This window comes from Emydura macquarii, unplaced genomic scaffold (assembly GCF_026122565.2).
Source record: "Emydura macquarii macquarii isolate MOO-44397 ecotype Brisbane River unplaced genomic scaffold, CSIRO-AGI_Emac_v2 contig_1119, whole genome shotgun sequence".
NCBI lineage: Eukaryota > Metazoa > Chordata > Testudines > Chelidae > Emydura > Emydura macquarii.
This window is the reverse complement of record NW_027131256.1, coordinates 5,154,086-5,180,164: the sequence shown is the minus strand read 5'-3', so window position 1 is coordinate 5,180,164 and position 26,079 is coordinate 5,154,086. Positions and strand designations below refer to the sequence as shown.

The following is a 26,079-nucleotide window of genomic DNA, read 5'->3' as shown; positions in this document are numbered from 1 at the left end:
GGCAGTGAAGAAGACAGCATCTGGCAGGTTGTCTGGTATGTTAGAGTTTGTCCTTTCATCTCATTACCATCTTCTCCCTCAGCCCTCAGGAGTCTCTGAAAAAAAAAAAACCCTGAAGTTTCTCCCTAGAATGACACCACAAGCAAATGTCATGTGGATTAGACTATACAAGAGATGTTTGCTCAGAAATGCAGGCAGAGGTGACAGTCAAACTCCAGGCCCACCCAACCCAACATAATGAGTATCCAGAACCTCAGCCATTGCCGCTGGAGTGCCACATGCAGAATAATTCTGAGTATCCTCCTTCTGCTTCCCCAGTCACCTTGTCCAGCCACTCTGAAGACAGTAGGTTAGTAGTCATGCATGCATTAGTGCTACAGCATACCCATGGAGACCCCCCCTCCTCGCCTGCACTGTGACTCTGCATTGCCCATCAATCCATTGAGCACCTGTGTGTAATCTCAGACCTGCAGAAAGTGAGGGGTCTAGTTTGCCGTTGCCAAGACTACAGAACTACGAAAGTGAAAGTGTTCCTCCTGATAAAGTGAGGAATGCTGACAAGTAACACCTCTTTAATTGGTGACAAATATGCTGCTTCTCCAACCTCCCCCCCCCTCCCCACTGCTCAGTCCATCTTTACCATAGCATAGGGCAGGTGACTATGGGACCAAGAGCATTTTTCAGAGGACATTCATCTTATCAGTAATATAAAACTGAACACATCAGATCAGACCATTGCTCCTTCCTCAACACCTGATACCTCAGAGGAAAGCAAGGGGAGAGGCGGGGGTGGGGGGGAATCATCCCATTATGCAATACTGTGCATATCTGAGTCCCAATGCTCACTTACAGTGGAGTTACTCTGGATTTATACTATTGTGATTTGAACCCTTGTAATAAAAGGGTCTGAAAGTGAAGAATGCTGCAATACTCAAACCTACAGACATAGCAGCCTAGCAGAGGTGAAATATCTGCTGGTTGGAAGTAGAATTTCAGTCCATCAAACTTTTCCGGCTTGGCACATTTGTTTTGTTTTCTTTCCAGATATAAGGCCATTTTCCTTAATATTTACTATTTTTGGCTCTTCCCTTCCAACCCACATACTACTGTTGTCTAGCCCCAACCTGCCCTCCTATTCCTACACCCACTCTTCTCCTAATTGGAGTCCTAGAAGACTAAACACTTGTCTACACCAGAAAGTTACACCAGCTCATAAAAGCTACGGTGTGGATTTAAACCATTCTAGTTATACCAATATAACTCCCTGCATGGACACTTTTATTCTGGTATGAGAGTGTCTTTTTCCAGTTGGAAAGTGATATAAACCAAAAGAATCCATGCCAAAATAATGTCCACACAGGGAGTCATACCATTATAACTATATCAGTATGGTAAAACTTTCCCATGTAAACAAGCCCTAAGAACAATCTGGCTCATTCAGAAAAGCTGGAGTGTAGGATGTGGGTGATCCAGGTTGATCCTGCACCCTCAATAATAACTTGTTTTTACCATTCTGAAAATAAATCAAGCTCGTCAGCATCCTTTGTCATTATTGCTTGCTTCTTCTTCATCGACACTAAGGTGTAACATTTTGCATGACAAAGCTTTGGTGTTTCTAGTTTTAGATATAACCAGTTTGGGGAGCAAAAGTTTTATGTGCACGCCAGTTACCCAAAGGAAATCTTTAGCCATGAGCATTTTTGACTTCTTGGGAAGTCGGATGTGACACTTGATCCATCTTCAATGTGCATGTGGCAGGATGATAGAGCCTCTAGATTTTTAAAGAGTGTGTATAAACTTTAAGGATGGTCCCGTCTTTCTGTACATTACCTTAACTGATATATTCTGTACCTTAATATTTATTTTTTATCAACCACAACATCTTTGCTATGAAGTTTTGGTAATGGGCTATAGGACCTAAGAATGTTCCTTCTCTAGAAAATAAGACTAGAGATAGGAACATAAGAACCGCCATTCTGGATCAGACCAGGAATCTAGCTAGTTGAATATCCCATCTGCAGTAATGACCAGTATCAGCTGCTTCAGAAGAAAGTATAAGAAATTGTAGAGGACACATATGGAACAATCGTCCTATGGGAGATGTTTCTTTTTAATGCCAATAAGTTAGTGTATGACTTATGGTCTCAAGCATGAGGGTTCAGCTCCCTTACAAGACATTATATTAACAAAATAATATACCATAATTTATGTGTTAACATGTAATAAACACCTATATCATAGCTAATGTAATTATACAGTTGTAGTCAGAGCCATGTCAGTCCCAGGATATTAGAGAGACAAAGCAGGTGAGGTAATATCTTTCATTGGACCAATTTCTGTGGGTCCAAAAGACTCTCTCACCAACAGAAGTTGATCCAATGCAAGCGATCATCTCACACACCGTCTCTCTATAGAGATCCTGTTAGCCATATAAATGTCTAATTTTTAAAAAATGTTAAGCTCTTGACCTCTGTGCTATATTGTGGCAATGAATTCTACAGTTTAACAGGGAGAGAAAAGCTTTTACTACTGTTCTTTCTCATAGAAGCAGAGAGAAACCCAAAAAAATTCAGTGGAAATGGGCTATTCCAAGGGCCACCAGCATCCAGAGATAATTTACCCACTCCTAATTTAATAACTAAAACTGATGTTTTGCAAGTGAATGCAGCCTCAGTTAGTTGATACAAGAACTCCTGTTACATGTTTTTAAAAGACTGAAGATTTTGCTTCCCTAATCTTTCCCTTTACCCTCCTTGACAGAATGCACACTTGTATTCACACCCTACATGCTATTGTAATAATCTTTGTACAAAGTATGCCTTGTAAAATATCATTTGAAAACTTATAATTTGCTGATCAGTATCATCCTGATAAAATACATGTGGCAACATTGTGTGTGAAGTTATGATTCCATTATATGGTGTTACTAATACATGTTCCAAACTGAGGTTGGCAAACAGGTCTGTCCTAAACAAAGGAATGTGTGCTCTGCTTAATTTGCATTTAAGCAATAAACAGAGTCATCAGGCAGGAAGGGAAGACAAAAGGACACTCAAATAGGTGAGAAAAAACAGCAGGGAACATCCTTCCCATAGCCTTTTTGTCTCCTGAATCTCAACTGGAAATGTTTTACAAGATGGGGACTGAAACTATTGAAAAAAAGGAACAAACATCCCAAAACACCCTTCTCTCTCTCCCTGCCCATAGCATTCGCTGCACCTGAAGCAACAATGGAAGCCTTTGTTGGACTCTGGAATAAGAGGTTCTGACCCAAGAAGTTTGGTGAGTAAGACTGTTGAAAGCACGTGATGAAAAAAACTTTGCTTTGAATTTAACATAGTTTGTTAAGTTAGGCACCAGTAGCATTTTATCTTTATTTTTCTTGTAACCATTTCTGACTTGCATGCCTCATTACTTGTACTCACTTCAAAGCTCTCTCTTTGTAGTTAATAAACTTGTTTTCTTGTTTTATCTATTCCACTGTATCTAAATTGAAGAGTCTGGGAAATTCCATGTGGGGTGGCAAGTTGTGTACATATTATTTCTATGAAAGAAATAACAGACTTAATATAGCTTGTATTATCCAGAAGAGGGCTAGGCAGTACAGGACATACATTTTTGGGTGGGAAATGTAAGACTGTGGGTTCTTGGGGTCACCCTGCAGTATAAGCCAGGCTGGTGAGAGCCAGCGTGTAACCCAACGGTGGCTTGCAGGCTGCAGTTACACACAGACACTCAGAGTGTGGCTTGCATGCTGGAACGCTGCTTGTGAGTGGCCCAGATGGGAGCTCCTTCAGCAAGGCATTGTAAGGCACCCAACACTGCAGGGCAGGGGTGACACAGCTGCTCATTAGTCTGGATTATACCCTGGTATGTGACACCCTCCCTCTCCAGTTTACCAATGACCCTAAAATCCCTCTGGAGGGCTAGCATAGGCAGTAGAATGACAGCTAATGCCTCATGGCAGAGGGCCACCGCTTCCCTGACATCTGATTTTTATGAAGCAAGTTTATTACCTGTACAGTAAATCCCAGAAGGCATTCCTGCATTAACCCTCCAGTTCTGCATCCATTCCCCCACCCAAAATTGGGACTATTACAACCAAATACAAAATTTGATTTGTAATACACATAACTCTTATGGTTAAGGTTATGATTTGGGCATGGAAATTTTTAGCAACTTCAACAGCAGAGGTGCCGGGGGAAAAGATAGGTCATAGAAAGGGCGGGGAAGGGTTGGAGAATGAGTCCACTCCACATTCACGCTGCAGTGGCAGCTCCAGTGCCCTGGGGTTGGACCCAGCTCCCCGCTCCAGGTGATGGAACCTGGTGACCAGGTCACAAAGCCCTTCAGAAGGTTGGCACATCCACCCCTCCATAGATAGAGACAGGCCAACCTGCAACCCTGTGTGCCAGGTCCCAATGCCACTTAGGTTGTGGGCTTAATCAAATGTGTTTTACAGCCATTTCTAATATTTCATGGACTTTATTTGAAATTAACAATTTCCATGATCTCCATGACAAAATCATAGTCTTAGCCCTGGTCTACACTACCAACTTAGGCCAGTATAACTACGTCACTCAGGGCCGTGGAAATTCCATACCCCTGAGTAACACAGTGATACCAACTGAACTCCCGATGTAGACAGTGCTATGTCTGTGGGAGGGCTTCTCCTATCAACATAGCTACCACCTCTCAGGGAGGTATCCACGCCAACCAGGAGAAGCTCTGCTGTCAGCATAGGTAGCATCTCACTACTGCTGTAGCGCTGTAAGTGCAGACAAACCCTTCATTATGGTAATTTGGGCTGTAGGTGTAACAAAGGTCTCCCGGTACAGGCCCAGCTTAGTAACAGTATAATTTAGGTAATTTGTGTAACCAGCATAAGTTACAGTTACATATATTAGTTAAAAGAGTGACAGGACAAGTAGTTGTTTGCATATTTAACTGTGACATTCACAGTTCAAACAACCTACAGACCAAGAATTAGTCATGGAGCACATCTGTGAATAATTTTGAACAAAATTGAGAATTTTACAAATTTGTTCATGGCCAGTTTGTACACAAGAATATTTCCTGGTAAGCCCAGATGAACTGACCATCACAGACATGAGGAAAGGAGGAGGAGAGAAGAAAAGAAGCCTGATAATGTAGTAGTTCTTACAACAAAAGGGTAAAACTATTTTAACAAAGTTTTACATCCATTTTACTTTTAGATCCAAATGCTATACATTCTGAATGCTCCATGTTTCTCATGGGCAAATACCGTCTTTTTTTTCTCTTTCAAGAACCCAAAGTTCAAATCTCCAAAGAAGGAAGGCCTCATCCAAACTCTCCTTGACTCAATACCTTCCTTTCCAAGGGTCTGTCCTGGTCTCCAGTGCTCCATTCTTCCCTGCTCCTGGGCTCCACGCTAGCCTTCCTGGGTTATTTGTCACTCTCCACACTCCCAACTTTCATCCGCCCTTCCCTGCAGGAGCACGCCTACGTCTTGAAATTGACTCTAATCCCAAAGCAAATTGGACCAAATTATATAGGCCCCTGACTCCTCCCATTCCCAGCAGCCTCTGCAAGTCTTATTTGTTTTTTAGGGTTAGATGACCCACACCCTAGTTCTAATTTCCTTCTTCTCAGAGGTTTTTTTTCCACTCTACCCATGTGACAGTCCATTCATTCATAAAGGGAAATGTGTTGAATAAACTACTTGCTGTGAATCATTCACATGGATGTTCCTGTGGCAATATTTTCCTTGTGGTTTACTATAAAGCTCATTGCTGGTTCTAACCTTCTATCTAATTAGGTACTCACGTGGTCTTCCGCTCAGCACCTCACAGTTATTAATGGATTTTATCCTTACCACCAAAGTAAGGAATTATTATCCCCATTTTACAGAGGGAACCTGGAAGACGAGGTAGATTAAATGACTTGGTCACACAGCAAGTGTGGCTGAACCAGGAATTCAACCTCTTTAGTTGGAGCCTAAGGTAGGGTCCTAGCAACAAACCTCATACATGGTCACTGAGCTTCTTCAAACCACAGCTCATGACAGCTATGGGAGAAAGAAAAATAACAGCCATCTCCACAACTCCTGCATAGCGACAATTCTTTCTGCCTTTCACTCCTTCCTTCCCTCCCTCCTCCTTTTCTGAGCAGCAGGATAACTTACCATTAAGAAAGCAAACCCATCTCATTTTGGAGAGACAAAGCCAGAGCAAGAAGGGCAGTGATGGAGGCTGAGACAATGTATTTTTAGTCATTTCAATAAATTATGGAGCCGTGAAGTTGATAATTTATTGAAGAAGGGAATCGGGGGATTCTATGTAAATGTTTTCAGATGAATAATTAATGTGGCTTTCTAACATCAGGGGGTCTTTAATTAAAGCCTCTGTTAAACAAGGCAAGGCATCAGACAGGCCCAGCCTGCAGCAGCTAATTGCATCTTTCCCATGTACAGCAGCAATTCAGAGATGAAGCATCATTTGCATCCTTAGAGGAGGACAGATCCCTCCTGGAGTGAGTGATGTGATACTTTGTAGGTTAGCCCGGTGGCCCTGGGGCTGATCTGTTGGAGATCATGTGTTAAATTAGGGTTGGCATATATGCCAGCTGCCAGGTGCTGGGTGGGGGCTACTGGTGCAGGGCTTCTAAGCAATGCAGAAAGCAAAATGTAACCTTAAAAGACAAGAGGTGTCGGGGCCTTCCCACTCTATATCTGTCTGTCCCCATGGGCCCCTCCCACTCTGTCTGCCTGGATCCATCCCACTCCATGTCTGCCTATCCCCCATGGACCCTGCCTGCTCTGTGTCTGCCTACCTTGAGATAGATCCTGGTAGGTGTGGAGCACAGGGATAAGGGAGTATTCCCAGCAGTGGGGTGGGAGGGTAGGTCAGGATTTGTCTTACCCTCCAGCTGCTGAAAACCCTTTCTTATCCCCCACACAGCGCCCCTAATGGCTCCCTCAAGGAGATTAAAGCCCACCCAAACTCCTTCTGGGCTCTTTGTTCTTCAGGGATTTCAAATTAGGTGCCTCTACCCATTTTTATTTTAATTCAAACACCAGCAACGACCGAGGATGAGTTTATGGGGGAGAGTCCACCAAAGACAACAAGGGAGAACCTAGTAAAGGCCCCCTCCTGTACCTTCTGTCGCTGTAACAAACGGACGGGAAGAGTTGTGCTGGTGACTGAGTAAATTGCCCCTTCACCACCCTCTCCATCTCACATGCATTTGGGTCTGTGGCAGTCTCATGAGGGGAAACATAAAAGCCTCGTTGCTTTGGTCTTTGAGAACAAGAGTGGAAAATATATGGCATGACAGCAGCTGCTCCATAGTTAAGGTTGCAGCTGAGTTTCCAGTAATAAAACCAGTTATGACTCCCCCTCTTAAAATCAGCAGTAAAAGTCAGATGGGCCGCAAAATTGGTAAGTTAAGTCTGAGGCCAAGGTTGAATTTTTCTAGAAAATTTGAACTGAATTAGGTCTGGGGCTCATTAGCTTTATCATCTTGGGTCGGAGGAGGGGAAGAAAGAGCTGTTAAAGTATTCTAATTCCCCACACACACACACACACACTTCATAGCAAAAACAAAAAAAAAACAAACCCAGAAAAAAAGAAGACAGGTGAAACCTACTTTTACTGGCCTCCTCTAGCCGAGATCTAGCACCAGGACCAACATTTACTCGATGAATTTCAAAACACGAAAGTTATTAACATTTTCTTTAGTAATGTTGCTAGGGAACATTGGCTCTGATTAGCTATCATGAGATCAACAGAATCTACACTCACAAGCACAGATCAGGGTATCGCAGGACTAAGGCAGAAGGGAGTCGAGGGACTGTAATGTAGGAATGATGCACGTATGTCACACAATACTGTGCCACAACAAAGACCTGTTTGTGTGGTGAGGAGATGCTCAAGAGTTGCTCAGGGGTGCAGAAGGAGAGGGCAAGGAGAACCATTAGGGCTTCCCTACCTTCTCCATTCAACAAAGTTGGTGGAATTGATTGGAAAACATTCCCAATGCTGTGGGCTGCAGGATGGAGGCACCCATTTTTGATACCCTACATGCACAGCAACTGGGAAACTGGCACTGCTACAAGATCAGAACTCAGGTAATTGGGGTGCCTCCTCTGCACATTCCTACACTTCAAAGATTGGGGTGTTTTTGTCCAGTTTAGGTCTGCATTTCCTGGCTTTTTAGCATGCGTTTCCTGCTTATTTGTTCACATCAATGTTCTTGAGAGGAACAATATGTGTTATGTGCTTGCAACCTTAGCGAAGATTTTTTTGTGGGGTAATTGCACTGTAAAAACTATGGAATACACTGGCAGACCCAACCCTGCAGTTCTGAGCCTCTGCTGCTCTCTTGTGGGAAGAGTTGGGATGGATACTGCAAGTGAACATTTTTCTACTTGATGGAAGAGTTGATTTTCTCCCCACACTCATTCCCAAGCCTCATTCGCCCTGCCAACGAATAAAGTCACACCAGTGTATGAAAACTTACAGTTCAGTGCAAGCCCCCCCCCCCAGCACAATACTGTTTTAACCATGTTCTTATCACGTTACAGCCTTTCAAACGCTCAAGGGTGCAGCATGCATTAGGAACATGGTTCAGAATCAGCCTACCAGGGGATCTCTCATGTGATAACATCCCCAATCTAAATCTTTCCTTCCTCTTTCCCTGGCTTCAGCACTTTCCTCCCTATTCTCTTCCCCCTTGAATCTCTTCCCTCTCTAACACTAGTGCAGGCTCTTTCTCCCTTCATGAGTTCAGCATTGGTATCTATCTATAGTATTTATATTGCTCTGTCACATAGCATCTAAGCACCTCAGTCTGTAACCTGTGTATACTCCCAACACCCCTGTGAGGTCAGGAAGTGCTATTCTCCCCATTGTACAGACAGAGAATTGAGGCACCGAGGAATTAAGGCCCAGATCCACAAAGGCATTTAGGCATTGAACTCCCATGGAGCTAGGTGCCCAAATGATATGTGCTTGCACCCTTGTAGTGTTTTGAGGGCGAAAGTACTACAAAGGGTACAGGAGAATACAGTGTCAGACCCAATCACACTAGTGGTCCAATGGGACATAGGCACCCAAGGACCTTTGAGAATCTGGGTCTAAGTCACACAAGAAGTCTGGGGTAGAGCAGGGACTTGAACAGAGATCTCCCAAAGCCGAAGTTAGTACTCTAATCATTGAACCATCCTTCCTTTCACTGTTCTCGCTGACCCTCTATAAACAGACTGCAAAGTCACTCATTTTTTACCAGTATGTGGGAAGGGGTGGGATCGGGGCTGGATGGGGTTTTTAATGCCATGGATTAAGAATGTTTTCAGGCTGGATCTGACTAAGATTGTATAGTACTGAAAGTGGGTATAAGTGATTTAATGTCATTTTTTAAAAATCAATATTATGAATTTTAAGTTTTGTAAAGGGTGTCTGGAGTTTGGGATGGACACGTCTGGTATTTATGTTCTATACATCGCACTAAGTCAACCAAATAGATAAGTGAACAATTTGTGAAAATTATTTGTTCAAACTCTTCAGTGAATACTTACAAGGTAAGAAATACTTTCAAAGCAACAAGGGAGTGGTTTGTTCATAATTTGCTAACCAGAAAGGGATTACATTGCTAACCAATATGATTATAATATATAGTTCAACCAACTCTTCTAAATAACAACTGTGTGATCACACAAGGACAAATGCTAGCTGTGACTTAGTACACAGATAGGACAAAACCAGCAACAGATCTATGGTGCAGCTGTTAAAGAAGTGTCCCCTGGAGACAGAGACTGAATCTATAATGGTTATCTGATTTCTTTGACAATCTATTTATGTTTCAACTTAACAGTGAGAATGATGGCCATGGCTACACCATGACTCCATAGGGACACAATAAAGGAGAGTGTTGCTGATCTGCAGCTGGTGTTTTCTTATTTATTTCAAAGTGTTTAAGTTCCAGACCTAGCATATGGCATGATATAAATAATAATATAATAATACAGATTTGCTTTCTGAGTGCCTGAGTAGAAAAGCCATATGATTTATGTAACATGACCACTGTATTTAAGACATTATTTTAGTTAGAATTTTAATGCATTTAAAATGCATCTTGTTTTCTGTAATCCGGTCTTTTGAAAGAATGAACAGAGCAGTGATGTATATTTAATGGAGTAATTTATCATGCTTCCTTGTACAAAATCCTAGCTTTCCAGATCCAGCAGCCAGATCTCTGCAGTAGACGTAATGTTGCAAACAGAGAGATATGTTATTTATCAGTGAGACAGAGTTGAAGAGACATGCTAAAAGTGTCACATGGGGCTCGGGATTTACCTGAGGCAGGGCTCTGCTTGAGGCCACCAACAGGTGGTAGTGGTCTGCTCAGGACTGTGTAACAGTGGCTGGAGGAGTCTGACATTGGAGTTGTATTTTGGAGGAAACAGTGCTGGTATACTCCACCCACAATTACCCAATCCACCCACAAATCCCATGTAGCTGCATATTTCAACTAAAACAGTAACAGTAGTAAGTGCCCTAGATACTACTGCATGACGCAGCTATTATGATCGTCAACTTTATTACAAAAATGATCATTGTCATAGAAATGGTTAACAATGAGGACATCTGTGAGTACATCTACCCCATAAAAAAAACCCTGCAGCAGTGACTGTCAGAGTCTAGGTCTACAGGGCTCAAGCTATGGTGCTATAATCAGACTGGAGCTCTGGCTTTGAAACCCACATCATTCAACAGGTATCAGAGCCTGAGCAGGCATGTCTACACTGCTATTTTCAGCACTGTAGTATGAGCCCCATGAGCCTGTAGACCTGGGCTCTGAGGGCTGGTCTACATCAGAAAGTTAGGTCGACCCAGCTATGTCTCTCATGAGTGTGGAAAAATTCAAACCTCTGAGAGATGTAGTTAAGCTGACCTAAGGTTGTGTAAACAGCACTAGGTCAACAGAAGAATTCTTCCACGGACCTGGCTACCACCTCTCAAAGAGGTGGATTTAATACAGCGACTGAAGAAGCCCTTTCATTGCTGTGGTGTCTGCACTGAAGCGCTGCAGCTTTCCTGCTGTAGCTTTTCTAGTGTAGACTTAATTTGTGAGTTGGGTCACGGTTTTGATTTTGATTTTTTTTTTAGTTTTTGGTTTTTTGGGGTTGTTGTTTTTTTTTTTTTGTTTGTTTGTTTGTTTTTTTTGTAGTACAGACATCGTCAGCTGCAGGTTTCAGGGTTAATGTCCTATAGCAACAAAGGAAACATTTCACATCTCTCACAACTTTATTGTTTCATACTCTTTCCTCCTCTGCAGACTGAAAATGTGGCAGCAAATTGCATGTCAGGTTTCCTTTGCAATCAAAAGGGTTAGAAACTTAGTGTTTTTAAAAAATAAAAACACAAAAGGATCTGTAACATCCACATAGAGCAAACTAGACCTTGGATTTTAAGATCTATCTACCTGTGTAAATTCTTATACAGTACCCTTCAGTATCTGAGGATGGGATTTTCAAAGGAGATTAAAGAAGTTAGGCACCCTAATTTAATACAAACTGGGCACCTAATTCCTTTGTCAATTCCAGCCAAAGTGTCTTACAAATGTATTAAAGCAAACTCAAGAAGCTTGTTCCCTGTCTCCTTCCCTCGTTCTGTAAGGACTTTGATTTGCTGGTTTTCTTTTTAAATAGGTGACGTTAGTGGGTTTATTGAGAGAAAGCTCGGCTGAAGAAATGGGGTTTGCTTTTGCTCTGAAAAAGTGTTTAGTTCATGCTCATCCTGATGTCTTCCAGGAGCGAGTTTCAGATTCATAGGCCAGCCATTGAAAACACTATCTCCTGGACACAGTGCCATTGTTTCAGCGGAACATGACTGTCATGATCACACAGCGTGAGAGTCCCTCGGGTAACCTAGACTATTGACATGAAGGGTTTTGGAGATGAGGACCAAAACCTGGAATTTTAACTAGTACCCCTCCCACCTGGAGCCAGGGCAGACAGTGGAGCTGCCTGGTGATAGACTCTCAGTGGTCCGCAGAGCTGAGCAGATAGACTGCAATGTTCTGAATCAATTGCAGTTTTTTTGTTTTGTTTTGTTTTGTTTTCCAAGTCCACATTATCATCTAAAAACACACACAAACAGAACTGCACAGAACTTAACTACTGTTTCTTAGTTAAACACGCTTTATAAGTTTGGGGTCTTTCCCTCTCTCCCAGCACCGACTACTTCAGCCTCTTGTATTCCAATCCTGGCTCTGTCACGCTGGAGTATGAACTGAACTACTTCAGAAGGCTGGTTACTGTGGTAACACAGCACAGCTTTTATCTCCATTCCTTTCATCTGTTCTTTGGGGGAAATTGGCAATCTGTTTATTTGTGCTGTCTGAGGAGGTTCATAGAGCAATGAGCCAACTGTCAGGACTTGTATAGAGGGGAGGAGATATATGACAGAGACTTTATTTTTCACATAAATGTGCACTATATTATACATACACCTATATATTTGTCATATTGCTTTTCATCCCTTACCCGCGCCACTCGTGATGTTAACTTCATTTGCCCTTCTCTTACAAACACCTTTGTGCTTTCTTCCACACTGCTCTACTCAGAGAACACTCCTCTATCTTGATCTGTAAGAGCCCCCACTTCTGCCCCTTCAACTCTCTCCTCAAGACCCACTGCCACTGTGAAACTTGCAACTAATGATGTTGATAGACAATTTGAAAAACACTTGCTTGTATGTTTTATACCTCTTGTTTCAGAGCAGGGACTGGGTCTGAAACAATGAAAACATCAACAATGGAGAAGGCTCATGAATGTGGGAGCTTGAACCTTCACAGAAGACTACCAAAGTTACTGCTAGATGAAATACGAAGTGTCACTAAAGTCAACACAGTCAGAGTGGAATTCAAAGCCCACCTCTTCACCCAAGCTCTTCCATAATGCATCCCGCAGTCACACCAACACACTAACTCTCCTTAGTCAAAAAGAATAATAAAAGCTAATAATGATAAAATAAAAGAATAAAGAAATCCATACTTCCTATTGCTGGCAAGGAAGAGGTGAAGAAAGAGATTGTCATGTTTTTTTTACTACCAAGTGGTGCTTAGATACTAAGATGAGGGGTGCTATTATAGGAACCTGGTTGGATGAATATATAGAGCCATCTTTTAGGATTAAATTCTACCATTTCCTTGAGGGTTGCCTAGTAAAGTATTTTGCTTTTGCCTTGCCCTCTGCTGTCCAAAACAACATTAAAAATATCTACAGAATTATTCACAGTGAAGACAGTGAGCCAAGTTGTGCTCTTGGATACAATGGTATGAATCTGGAGGCAGCAGAGTTGCTGTGGATTTATGCAGGTATATCTGATCCACTAAATCAAGGTCTTCTCCAGACAGTATTACCTTAGATGTGGCTCAGAGCAGGCCTTTCCTAGTTAATTATCCCACAGGATACAGACAGCTATCCTAACAGTTTTGCGTTATAATTATTTGGGAGGAAAATCAGTACTGAAACACTTATATGGCAGAGGTGAGAAGTCTAGATCCACCCAATTACTTGAAAGTAGTGGAGCTCCCAAAGATGTAGATAAGTTGTGCAAGCAAACAAAGGGTCATTCTGGCAGGAGCTAGGGTGACCATATGTCCCGTGTTGGCCGGCACAGTCCGCTTTGTGTGCTCTGGTCCAGACATCACGACTTTTTTTCCTGCAAAATTGGGCATTTGTCCCGTTTGCAAAAAGTGGTGATGTCGGTGATGTTAGTGGCCAGCAGGGAGGCCAGACAGCTGGAGCCCCAGGCAGCAGGGCTCAGGCCATGGGCCCCCCACGAGCAGAGAGTGGCGACACCAGGCGGCTCGGGCCAGCCCCAGTGTCTGGTTCTCACTTTGGGGAGATAGGGTCACCCTAGCAGGCACCCCCGGGCCACAATCGATATACACACAACAGCGCACACTGGTAGCTGCTCTCCCCAGGCCGGCGCCTCTCGCGCAGACAGCTGCCAGCAGCACAGGGTGCAGTACTCCTGCAGAAGCAGGGCGCCTCGGGGTTCACCGAGCAAACCACAGAGCAATTTACACCGCCACGCTCCAGTGCCTGAGCCCGCCAAGCCCTACGCCCTGCCCCAGTTCTCTCGCCAGCCCACCCACCTCCTGCGTGGACACCGGCAGGGGCAGCGGCCCCACAGCGCTGGCTCCACCGGTTTTGCATTGGGCAGGGGGCCCACGGCCAGGACCAGCCCCGCCTGAGCGCTCGCTCCAGTGGTCGGAGGCGGGAATTGCCTAGCGGCGCTGATTCCCACTCGCGAGCCCTCCGCGCGCCCCGCCACCCACTCCCCCCGTTGCATGCTGCCTGCATGCTGCTGCAGCCGGCAGCGCAGGGACTCCCCCCCCCCCGGGCCACGCGCCCCGCGACCCGCGGCGGCACGAGCTCCCTTCCTCTGCCAGCACGTAGCCGGCGCGCCCAGCCGTAGAACTCTCAGGCAGGCACCCTCCGCTTCCGCCCGATTCCAAGATGGCCGGCAGGAGGCCACCCATCAAGGCCAGGCAGCCTCGTGACCGCTCGGAGCTTCGGCCCCGCCCCAGCTCCCGGAGGACAAAGGGGGCGGCGCTTGAGGCTGCTGTTCCCATGGCGACCGCCGCTAGCGTCTCTCGCTCTCTCTCTCTGCCGCGCCCCCCCCCAATCCCCGCTTACGGAGCGCGCAGAGAGACAGAAAAGGCCGGGGAGGCTGGGCGATGAAACGCGCTTCTGCTCCGGGATGGAGGGGCCGGGGCAGGTGAGACCCGTAGAGGGGGCAGCGGGCTTTGCCTTCCCAGACCCCCCCCCGCACTATAACACCCTGCCCCAGCTCCCCATACCACCCCTGGCACTGCCCCCTCCCCCACAGAAACCCCCTGCCCCCTCCACATCCTGCCCCCAGGCCCTGTGCCCGGCTCACCCTGTGCCCCCCTGGCATTGCCCCCCAGCATTGCCCCCCAGCACCCCTCCACATGCTGCTGATCCCTCCACGTCTCATCTTCCCTCCTCACCCCCCCCCTGCACCTTCTACGCAGCCTGAGCTCGCACCCTGCACCTGGGCCGGATCAAAGGCACCTCCTTTCTCTCTGTCCATTCATGTCTCTCCCCTCCCTGCAAGGGGCAGAGGGATATTCACTGCTGGGCATAATGCCTCGCCCTTATCTGGTGCTTTTCATCCATAGGCAGCTCACCCGGCTGTGCCAGCGAGGGCAGGATCATTGCGCCCATTTTACCCGTAGGATAACTGAGGCACAGAACGGTCACGTGACTTGCCTGACGTCTCCCAGCAAACCAGAGTAGTGAGCAGAACCCAGCGCTCCTGGCTCCCACCCCAGGGCTCTGTCCACTGACGCACACTGCCATCAGAGGATGAAAAGCACTCTAGCGCTATCTCAGCTCTGTGGATGGTTCTGTTTGCTGTAGAGTTTTAAAACAGATGCCTCTTAGAGAAGGTAGAATTGCAGAGTCAGATGTTGTTTAAACCTCTTTCTCAGCTGGAAGAGAAAGGCTGAAATCCCAGCCCTATGGAAGTCAATGAGAGTTTTGTCATTGACCCTCATGGAGCTGGATCTCACCCAGAAAGTAGCAGCTCTTATATGAGGAAGAGAAAATTCATATGCCCCTTTTCAGTCAGTCTAGACAGGGAGAGATGAGGCCCAACCAGTGCCAGCCTCTCCCAGAGAGATGTGTTTTAGCAAACGGTGGAGGAGTCCTTTCTGTAGGAGCTGTAATTACAAAGGAACCCTTGTTCCCCCTTTCATATAAAAGGATGCAGTAGTGTAATATGTCTAGTGCACAATTCTATGCAATTAAAACATCTTTAAAAAACTTGTTAAATGTTTTAGCCAGAGCCTGAAGAAGCTAGAATGACGGAAGTGCAGGAGCCTGTCAAATCACCGGCACCAGTGGTTGAATCACCAGTGGACCAGTCACCTAGAGATGAATTGCCAACTGCTGTGGACCAGTCATCCATAGTTGAATTGCCAGCATCAGTGGACCAGTCAACTACAGATGAATTGCCAGAGTCTATGGCCAAATTACTCGTGGTTGAATTGCCAGAGTCTGAGGCTGAATCATCCATAACTGAACTGCCAACAACTGTGGACAGATCACCTGTGTATGAATTGTCAGCGTTTGTGGCTGATCCAGCAAAGACTGTGGTCGAATCACGTGTGCCTGAAGCAGCAGTGGTCGAATCACCCCAGGCTGATGAGCCTCTGGTGTATGAAGACCCCTTTGAAGTTTCCCTTAGGTACATGGAGAAACATAACATCCTGCACATATTTCAGGTGAACTTTCCCTTTCCTCTTCTTCTCCCAGTGACACACTCGAGAAATAGGGCCTAAAGTTAGCTTGCCAACCTTGCACTGAGTCAACTGTCTGTCCTCAGGTTCCCTCCACTCCTTGCCTCGTATTTTTTTCATGGCCAAACCATGGAAATTGGAAGGCTGATCATTTCCAGGGGTTAAAAGTAGATCTAAGTAAGGGAGGGAACTTGACCTGTCAGGTGGCTATCACCCCAGGTCATGATCCTATTTGGTGATGCAGCATTATATCATCTTGTGACAGCGTGCAGCAAGGAAAAGAGAATGGGGACAAAAGAAAAAAATGTATCTGGCAGGCATTCCCATCCCCAAGCAGTACGACCATAGCTATCCAAGCGAAGTGGTGGATAGAGGCAGGATGGAAAACAGATGCTGTGTGCAGTTAGTGGAGCTAGGGCAGCACATCCTTGGAGCTTTCCATTTCCATTCCTGCAAATGGAATGTATGCAATTGACCACAATGGAGACCCTGTATTGATGTGAAAACAGAGGTGGGAGCAAGGGAGGGTTCTGTTTCTCCCCCCTCCCTTCCCATTCCCCTCAAAATCCCTGCCCTGATGCCATTCCAAAGTACTTTTATGCAGAATCTATTGTTATTTATTACTCCAATAGGAGCTGGAGGGCCCACACAAGATCAGAACCTTATCCTGTGATTGTCTATCTAGATTTGGGGCAGGGACTGTGAAAGGGTGAGAGAAATGAAGTATTATTCAATCCATGTTACAAATGGGGAACTGAGGCACAGCAAGTCTGCATGCCATTCGCAGGGTCAGAGAGGAAGTCTAGGCCAGAAGCACAAATTGAATCCATGTCTCCTAAATCACAGTCCAGAGCCGTAGCTCCAAGTCCAGCCTTCCTTTCTTTGGTGTTCCCTTCCCCACCGCCACTCAGCCAGGAGGGAGCATCTCCTTATTTCCCCATCTCGTGGGAGGCAAGGCAAGGTAGTGAGTATTTGAGGGTGCTGGAAGGGGAGGGGGGCAGGTTCTTCATTTCCTTTCGTTACCTGCAGAGGAAGGGAAGCTGGAAGTATTTTTCTTGTCTTTATCAGCACAGGTGCTGCTTTATTGCTCATGGTCCTGTTATGCGCCAATATGTTTACAGCGAGAAAAATAGAACAAATATTAAAATCCAGGAACAGAAGTTAGACTTAGGAGATGGTAGCTGCCAGGATCATTTCTTTCCTTTTCAGCAGAGCAATACCATATTAGCTTTATTCCAGCCCTTGGTGCCTCCCCCATTTCCCTGGGTTCTGAATAATAAGAGACAGTAATTGAGTAAATGTAATATCTGATTCCCATGACATATTGCCCAGTCCATTTGTATTTGCTCACATTTTCCAAATGCTCCTGTACCTGTTTCTATTGATACCAGTATTTACAAGCTCCTCATTACTTGTTCACAACCTCTTTATTTTCCATACATATAGTATCACACCCCAAATACTCACTAATCTTATCCCAAAAGACAGGGCATTCCTGCCCTCAGCAGAACTTTCCGCATCCTTGAACCTAGTACCTGCCTTCAGCAGGTAAATTTAATAATGCTCGCTCTCTCTCTCTCAGGAGATCACTGAAAACCTGGTGTATGAGAAGCCCGATGACCCCTTGCAGTTCATGTTGCTGCAGGTATGGAGTCTTTGCGGAGTGGGAGAGGGAGGAAGAGGGAGACACAGCCTGTCTTAGGTCTACAGCATAATCCCATTGTGGCTGAGCAGGCCAGAGCCGCAGCAAAGCCATGAATATTCCTCTCACCCTGGGCCTTGGCACATGGAAGGAGGAGGATATGGCAAGGGACGAGTGCTTCAGATGCAGAGTCTGAGTATTTTAAAGGGGCAGGACATGACAGGTTGGAGAAACCAGCCTGGAGTGGTAGGGTCAGTGTGTGGAAGGGAAGGATATAGCAGGAGACAGTGGGGCAGATGGATTCGACGAGACAGTATCTGGACTTGTGAGGAGAAGATCATGGGCAGAGAATGATCTATGGGCAATGGAAGGGTTTTAAAATACAGAAAACTAAAAGCTTGTGGAATGAGAGGCAATCGGGATGGGGAGGGAATGTGGGGGCCACAACAGGAGATGGGATGGGATTACAGTAAAGACAGAAGAGAAGGAAGATCAGAGGGAGGATCCTTTTCATCATTCCCCTCCCCCAGGTAGACAGCCCCCACTGCTTTTACAGGGGACCCAAGCCTTGTCCTGTACTTCAGTTTCCAGGGCTGGCAGAAGGGGTTGTGGGGCTCTCTGGGCTCTGGTGTTATGTATTGGAAGGTCACTTGACCACTTTCTTCTCCTGCCCAGGTGCAGTCCATGATGAACAAGCAGCTGGAAATGGAGGAGGAGGAGGAAGAAGAGGAGCTGGGTGGTGACAGCTTCTACACAGCAGAGAAGTTTCCTGGTGGCCATCAGTGACCTTGGCAACATGATTGTTAGCACAGGGCTTCTGGCTAGCACTGCGCTCTCACGCTTGGTGGAAATGGTTTTGAACAGGTCTGATGGTAACTGTGCATCCTGGCTTCTCTTGTTCTGGATGCTGTGCTTCCAACTGCTTGTAAGTCATCATGGACACACACAAGATCCATATACAGCAACCCCCTGTGTGTTCCTGCCAAACCACCACACAACTATGCATGCAAACACAAGTGTACAAATCCCACAGCTTGTCCATACACAGGTTATATTTCTGTGTACAGAGACCCTACAGCTCAAATCCCACATATGTACAAACAGCACAAACCCACAGCAACCAGACTTGAAGACTTACATATATCTTTACCTTCTCTGTTCTGCTTTGGTGGGTGATCTGTCCCAAGCGGTCATATAACAATCCACTATATAACAGTTTGGGATTCCAGTGTCCACATAGGGAGAGGCTATCTCTGTACTTCTCCCCCTCACCCCAGAACCCTCTGTGCTCGAAGAGGCTGTCTCCTGCTCAGCCATCCCTGCTGAATTCAGATCACTTTCTCCTTTTGTATCATTCTCTCTGTCATGGCACGTACAATTCCTATACATACAACTAGAAGATGATGTTAAGGTTGCAGGCACATGAGTGGCTTCAGAGCATATTACCTCTCAAAAATGCTAGTTGCATAAAAAACGCAAACAAGTGCTAGAAACCCAGGACATTTAAAGTGAAGGGGCATTTCTCAAACAAGTAACTCAACTAACTCGTATTCCTCATCACCATAGTATCTGAGTGCCTATCTCCACCCCCTGACAAACAGCTGCCTACGCTGCATGCAAAAAAAGATGGTATTGAAAATGTGCACTGTATTTGTTTAATACATACCTGTCTCCAGTATTAGTGTGCTGTTTTGGCACCACACTGACCTTTGTAGGTAAGTGCTTTAATTTCATGATCTAAGTCTTTGAGATTTGTGTATGGTCACATGCTAGTTCTGTGTCTAATGATATTTGAATAGTTACCTAACGCCTGTCCTTTCCAGTCAAGGATCTCTAAGCACTCAGAAATATTAGTTAATCTACTGTATTCCATTTTAGAGGCAGGTGAGTATCTTGATCTCTCATTTACAGATAGAGCATGATCCAGCAAGGCATGGAATGCCAAATTTTTGAAGGTCTCTAGGTGCCTGAAGATGCAAATAAGCACTTAGTGGGTTTTTGAAATGTCCTTAGCAAGTTAGGTACATAAGCGATTCAATGGGAGTTAGGTGCTTTTGAAAATCTCACTAGGTGCCTCTCTGGCCCTCAGCACTTGAAAGGATTGGTCCCTTAATGAAATATGGAGAATGATTATTTGGTATTTGTCTAATCAAGAATTTGTAAGACCCTTTGATGCACACTGTAAGGAAGGCTGTAAAGCAGCAGCATTAATGTCTGATTAAGACTGAGACATTTCGCTTTTTGTGGCCACCTGTCAAAGGAAACTATTTGAAATGGGTAAGTTCGTGTAGGTTTCGGATTCTTTTTTCAGGACATTTCTGTGAAACAGAGTTAAGATGCCTTGGGTGCCTTGTTTAAAAAGTGCAACTTTAACTCTGAATTTACTGGGTCTCTAACATTTAAGCATTGTGTTTTGTTGTTTGTTTTTTCATTTCTAACGTTCCTCAAAGGCTGTATGCACTCAAACCACAGATGTGTGCCTGCAGCCTTAACTTCACATTACTGAAGGGTTTTTTTGTTTTTGTTTGTTTTTTGGGGGGGGAAGAGATGGGGAATTTCCTCAGTTTTTCTTTTAAATGGCCCTAAGGTCAGCTGGAGAAGAGCCCTGTTCCAACAAATCCTATGCGGTTTCCAAAAGAGGAAGCCCAAACTTTGGCAGGCCTTAGGAAGCCCAGAGGAAGGAATACCTCTTTAGTCTGGTGACCACATCATCGCCTGCTACTAGAGTCTCCACCCACCATTCTTGGAGGGGAGTCTTCCTATGGGTGCACATGAAGAGAGCTGAACTGCACATTTCTATAAGTCCGCTGGAACAAGACTCCTCTCCTGCAGGGATCAAGAGGTTAACAGGAATACAGGTCCATTCCTTTCAACTGCATAATGTTTGAAGGACTGGAGCTGGCTGCCCATGGCTGACAGGAGAGTTTGGAGTGGGGCAGTAGGACTAAGAAAAACCTCCCTCCTGCTCCTATGGAGCTCAGGAGGAGAAAGGACTGGACGAGAACAGGGCTTTGATGGGGGAAGCCCTTACCCCATTCCCCTCAACCTCCTGCGATCCACAGAAATGGAGAGACCCACCTGTGAACCTTCCAATGGAAAAAATTCTCTTTTCCCCCTTTGATGAGGCTCCCTAGTTGACCAGATTATACTTTTAGCTCTGTCTCTGCAAGGAAAAGGGCTGGAGGAGACAATGTAACTAAGGTGTCCAGCAATTATGTGATGTCCTGTATTCAAATTGTCAGAACTGATGTTCCTGGCAACATTATGGAATGAAGTTTAAGTAATTCTTAAAAATCAGACTTTTTGAAAACCTACATTTTGGACCCGGGTATCTCAGCTAGGGGTGTCCAATAAAGCAGATTTTATCTTTGTCCTTTCTATTAGAAGAATTATGTGGTACCCTGGACATCTGTTTAGGATGTCAGAAATCAGAACCCGCTTGTCTGATTTGCTTCAAAGTTAGAAAAACAAATAAAAATCTACCTCAGCCCCAAATATAACCAGACCATTTTGAGGGTGATATACCTTGGGGGAGGGGGAGGCAGCAGCAGGGGCGAAGTATGGATTCTGTCAAGGGGAAGAGGGAGCAAAACTGAGTTTAAAATGGAAATTCAGTTTTAGTCTTACCTTTTGGAATGACTGTCCATATTTCTCCTAAGCCATGGTTTCCTGTTGAAAAGTGGAAACAGAGGCACAACGGTCTCCAATAGCAACCAGCAAACGTCTTGTTGTTGTCAATGCTCTGAAGGAACTCACAGTTCACTGTGGGACATGGTACCATCCCTCAGACTATTCCACATAAAATCTGACTGTTCTATATAGTTTCTTAAAGTGTGCTCATCACTGTAGTAGGAGTGCTTTCCAGTGGTATGTTAAGCAACATGACTAACATCTGTCACATGTTAGTTCTCCCCTTGCGGAGAGGATGAGAGAAGTGTGTACAGTGGAGTGTCTTGTTTGGGAAGGTTTTTTTTGGTTTTGTTTTATTAACGTACACACTGCCCTGTAGTTGGAGCAGAAGGTGGTGAGGTTTGTGATGGACCTCAAATCCTGGGTGGTGTTCATGCCACTGTCTCGGACAAGCAGCTAAGAAAATGTCTATCAGCTACATAAGCTTTATCTTTGTTGCAGAGAGGTCCATTGACTGACATACACAAGCATGACACTCAACACTGGCATGATACTCGGACCCACTGGTGGGTCTCATGGTCAAAGGAGTGGCTGCTCCATAGATCCTTGCTAATGACAGAATTATGACCTCTTGGGCAGAACTTGTAGGGACTACCCACAAAGAAATTATATCAGCTTCCAAATTGATTGTTAGATCGGCGGCCAAGAACAGAGATTTCTGCAACATCTCTGCATGGAACTTAAAATGGGCCAGGCTCCCTAAACAACATGAAAGTGTTGCCCGAGTACAGCCTCTGATCATGTGTATAGAAGGGTTATATTGCCGTTGATTAAAGTTCTTTTGCAACAATCAGCCATGCCCTCTGCTGTGCTTTTTACATCAGGCTAAATAGATAGATGGGATATCTTCTCAGTGATCAGTGGCTTCTGGCATGGGGCATTACTGCTTAACAAAGACTCTTTGGGCCTGAATAACTACTGCATGACACTTTTTAAAGTGGTGTAACTCCATTGATCTCAAAGGAGTTACACAGGTATAAGACTTCAGTTAGGCAGTGATGAATCAGATCTCTAGGATTTTGGGGCCAAAGTTAGGGCCCTGTCCAGTACCCTTCCACACGTGAATAGTACTCTTGGGATCTTGTGACAGGGCACTCTACTCACCGCTGGTAGCGCCTCCTCCTGGCTGTTCTGGGGATTAGCTCTGCTAGGGCAACACTCCTTCCCACAGTCACACTCCCTCACGGTCTCTCTCTCTCTGCAACCCTTCTGTTTCCCCAGTAGCTGCAGCTTCTTTGTGACTCAGCCCTCCAGCCAGGTCACTATGTGGCTCCGCTTCCAGGGTGTCTTTAAACATCTCCACAGGCAACATCAAGCAGTCCTCACACCCACTGCACTATATCACTCCTGCAGTGAGTACAGCAGTCTTTCTAGTCACTACCCTTAGCAACACCACTCACCCTCAGCTCTGGGTTCCAGTCCAGGGCTCTGTGGCAAGCAATGAAAGGCCACAGCCACCTTACTTTTCTCATCTCCAGACTCCTTCCTAACATGCTTACCTCAGGGAGAAGGAGCATAGGCTTCTTCCACACAGCTGGTGGCCTCCAGGCTTTATAGAAGTTCCGCTTGTTCCCTCACAGGTGAGCTTTCTTCTAATTAGCTCCCTCCACACAACCTAAATCTCCCGTTTGCAGCTTAATTGGCTGATTGAGCCCATTTGGCCTGATTCAGCTCGTGCAGGGCAGGTGGGAAGGTACACCCCATCACAGGTCTGAGCGTAGGTATGAGCGGTAGGTTCAAGCCATTAAGCAGGAAAGTGTGTGTGTGTCCACAACAGTAACATAACGAAACGGTAATAGAGGTGTTTGGTAGGTTGTCATGTTCTAGGACCTTGCAGAGCCTCTTCTGTTGAGTCACCCTGATGTCAGATGCTAGAACCCTGGACACTGATTATTTATGCTGACTCTCAGGCCATGTCTACACTAGAGAGCTTACAGCAGCACAGCTACACCGATGCAGCCGGGCCGCTGTAGGATCACTCATGTAGCAGCTCTATGCCGATGGGAGAGAGCTCGCCTGTCAACATAATAAAACCACCTCCACAAGTGGCGGTAGCTATGTCGGTGGGAGAAGCTCCATCCACACCGGCACTTCTAGCACTGTAACTTAGCATGAAGTGTAGACATGGCCTAATTCTGTTGTCAGATCAGTAGAGTCCTATTCATGTCAATTCCGGAGTAGGAATGCATTTGAAACAGAAGAAACTAAAACAGGGACAGAGAAGTCTTGCAGGGAAAAACCGTGGTAACAGCCAAGACTAGGAGAATGCTTAAGCTGAGTTTTGTGTTACCTTGCTATTAAAGTTAATGTTAAAGTCAAATTCAAGTAGAGAGAGTAAGTTTGGTGTGTATTCTCTATTGGGAGTGGAGTCAGAGCGTGTTAGCTTACAATGAAAATATAGCAGGTCAAAGGGCCCATGTCCCATCCATAATGCTGCTGAGATTCTCTATGCACATTGTTGTCCCTTTTACACCTTCATTTTAACCTGGGTGCAAAGCAAGAATGGCCCTGTCTGGACCATTTTCAGAGCAAGGTGCAAGACCCATCTTTTCTCAAAAGCCTTCTGTCACAATTCAAGCCAATTGTACCTGTATTCCTCCCGTGTGGTGCAGCCAGGGCAGCCACTCTAGGCTCCTGGCCCCTCAGCCGTCATCTCTTTTGGGAAGAGACCTGCGTCTGTTTCCCTCCTAACCAGGGTTTTTCCAGGCTGCACAGTTCCCTGCCTACACTGTGAGATCCCCAGCAAGCCAGACCACCTAAGCAGGCCAGTGTCTGCCCTTTGCTTTTCTTTAGAGGCTGTAAACAGTGTAATTGCCCACAGTTAGAAGTTACCACACAACTCTTTCTAAAGTGAAAGCATTACAGAAAAAACTTATTAAAACAATAACTGAACCTACACACATGCTAATAAGTTTACCAGAGATAGCCCCAACTCCAGCAAGGACTCTGGTAAGTGAGGAGTCCTTCATTTCCCTAGAGGTTGTTCTGTAGTTAGAAGTTCATGGGAGCTGTTAGCTCAGAGCAAGCACCCCCATGATTCTGTGAGTCCCTCTTTTATATAGTTTGAGCTTTTGATCTTGGGACTCTAGAAACAGGTTATCAGCAGACAATCGACCTCTCCTGAGGCACAGCTTCAAAGGCTGGGTTTTTGCATAACTGGGGGTGGGGGGGCAGAGAAGAATTTGCATTCACCTCCCACTAGCTATTTCACAAAAAATCCACTTCACGTATATTTTCCCAAAAGTTCATTCTTGTCTGCCACATTGCTCAATATAGTCCTTTGACTATCCAGGCCCACAATAAGACATACCCTTTGCATTTAATACAATGGACTCCAAAGATACTTAAACTTAATTCAGTAAGATTTCCCCAAGATATTGCAGGAAGTTGCCATATCCATCACACATTCTCTCAGTAACGAAGGCTGAAGAACGGCTTGTGGACAGAGTAGGAGGAATAAGAAAGGGCAGCCTTTTATGAGCAGTTTCAGTGCATTCTTCATTTTGAATCTGAAACTGATTGCAGACTGTGCAATGATGGGTGCATTAGAAATATTTTAGATGGATAGATAGCTGCTCCCATCCATCCCACTAAGAACTGGTTGTGGCTATGTTCAGGGCACCTAGTACCCTGCTTCTCCAGCTGGAGGGAGCACCAGCGATGGCACTTATAGTCCTTCAGGAGCTAAGAAGGCTACCTCACTGGTACTTCCAGCCAGGGTCCAGGAGAGCCTAGGATAAGCTATGTGACTTGGCAATGAAGAACATAAAAGGGCAGAGTAATTACTGGTGTAATTTCATTAACCGCGGTGGAATGACACCAAGGAAGACTCAAACAACATTTTGTGGTTGCTTTTGCCCTGCACTACTTCTGGGGAGATGTGAATTAATTTCCTGCCCCTAGTCACTCATTCCTCAAGGCAGCAGGAGATGGGAGATGCAGAGTCAACACACTTAGTTTCTGCATCACTCTGTAGCAGCCCTTCTGGGCAATTAAAGAGTGGGGCTGAGACACTCCAAATTATTATGAATGTGTTACTGGTATTGCAGTAAGGCCCAGGGGGCCTGGTTAGGGATCAGGGCCCCATTGTGCTAGGTGCTGTACAAACACAGAACAAAAAAAAAAACTTCCCCAGAGAGCTTACAATCTAAGTATAAAACAAGCGACACAGGTGGATACCGACAGATAGGGGAGCACATGGGAATTTTTAGAACTGTTTTGGGGTGCTAGTAATGTCCACAGAGTGCTAGATGCTCTCCAGACTGTCACGGATAGTCCCAGCTCTGAGGAGGTCACAGTCTAAGGGCAGGCAGACAGAGGTTAGGGAAGAGGAATAATACAAAGGGATTTTTTAAATACAAACCAACGACGTTCCCTGGAGGCAGCACGGCAGCCAGGGTTTTTCAAAATGAGACTTAAGAGTGGAG

At 45.3% G+C, this 26,079-nt stretch overlaps 1 long non-coding RNA gene across 1 annotated transcript; it reads left to right on the top strand.

Annotated features, from left to right (window-relative positions):
* The first annotated feature begins 16,176 nt into the window (after window positions 1–16,176).
* LOC137151866 (uncharacterized) lies at window positions 16,177–22,533 on the top strand. Its single transcript, XR_010919383.1, has 3 exons — window positions 16,177–16,305; window positions 17,903–17,965; window positions 18,638–22,533. It is a non-coding gene; the product is annotated as an uncharacterized lncRNA (long non-coding RNA).
* Window positions 22,534–26,079: the final 3,546 nt, after the last annotated feature.